The sequence below is a fragment of the Pseudomyrmex gracilis genome, unplaced genomic scaffold, assembly GCF_002006095.1.
Source record: "Pseudomyrmex gracilis isolate BER0280 unplaced genomic scaffold, ASM200609v1 scaffold_1660, whole genome shotgun sequence".
Lineage (NCBI taxonomy): Eukaryota > Metazoa > Arthropoda > Insecta > Hymenoptera > Formicidae > Pseudomyrmex > Pseudomyrmex gracilis.
This window is the reverse complement of record NW_018022244.1, coordinates 9,335-10,820: the sequence shown is the minus strand read 5'-3', so window position 1 is coordinate 10,820 and position 1,486 is coordinate 9,335.

Sequence of the window (1,486 nt, the reverse complement as noted above, 5' to 3'; positions counted from 1 at the left end):
ATTCCACTTGTGATTAATGATACAGAACGCACAAAATTTTATAAACAACGTTTGCGGTTTTTAACGTTAATGACCGAGTCTACGAAACTTTTTATTCGCACGCGTGTTGGATGTACCATCCGTACCGTACGAGCTTCGCTGTTCGACTACTGAGACAAGATGGTCGTCTCTTCTTGTTGGCCCAAAGGCTCGCCTCACACGGATACGTGTACACCACGCCTTTAGGTGCGTTCAACTTACAAAGTCCCTAGAAACGGGAACTTTTACACAGGCGCGAGTTAAGAGAATCTTTTTGCACCACTACGACCCTCATGGGCCATAAAACAATAATCCGGTCATTTAATTTATTAACTTAACTAATTATTTCAAGTTGTTGATTAAGGGAAAATTTTGTTACAAGCTTCTTTCACTCAACTCCCTGCTTGCCAAAATAACAAAACTTTTCCTTAATGGCTACTTTTACGCAAAGTTGTAATAATGCCGAATAACGATTTTATTTATGCCACTAAGCTTCGTGACACTCGCCGGATTGTTGTCGACTTGTTTTTTAACCTTAACTCCTGACTTCACCACTTAAGTCGCCTCTGTGTGACCTACGCTAACACAAAACACACACCGACGCTAACCACACTACCACAGCCTTTCTCTTTCACTTTCAGGCCTTAAAAAAAATAAAATCAAAATTAAACTCTAAAACTAAGATTAGCGTCTTCAACGGTGCTTTGCAAAACTAGAAAACAAACTAAAACACCTTAAACAACTAAACAAAACTTAAGCCTACTCTTTGGCTCTAAAACGCAAACGCAACCCCTTTCTTTTGCTCAAGGTACTTTTTGTTGCGTATCAAACCTCTTAAACCTGTCAACATATACATAACAATAGCTCCCGTTACACAGGAGTTGTTTTTTATTGTTTAACAATATATGCTTACACTAGATAACCCGAAATTAGCGTTACCATACTTCGACTGGTAACTTACGCGCTAATTGTTCTTCCGCGGGTAAGTACAAACATTAAATAACACTTTAGGTTATCGCATACCAAAAACTATTACTAGAGAATACGAATATCCTGCTTAAGCCTAATTAGTCTCTTTTTCTTTTTTAGGAGCCCAGCGTGTGCTTGACTCTGTCCAGGATTTCGTCCAGGATCCGCTCCGACCAACGCGTGGCTTCTCTTCGGAGCTCCTTTTGTTCGTGTTCCGCCTGTGCCTTCAGGAACACTTCCTTCAGGGACACAGAGAACCTTTCCGTGCTTACCATTGCTCGAACATCCGGCTGGATTTTTGGCTCTGGTGACAAGGTTAGGGTTAGGCTAGAATGTAGGGGGGGTGCAGGGGGGGCGCAGCCCCACCTGCCTACACGTTTACAACACCAACATAAAAAACATGAAAGAATTAGGATGTGATCCCATGCACTGTTATTTTTTGCGTAACGCGTAACGCGTAATCAGAGATTACGTGTTTAATATAAAACAATATTGAATA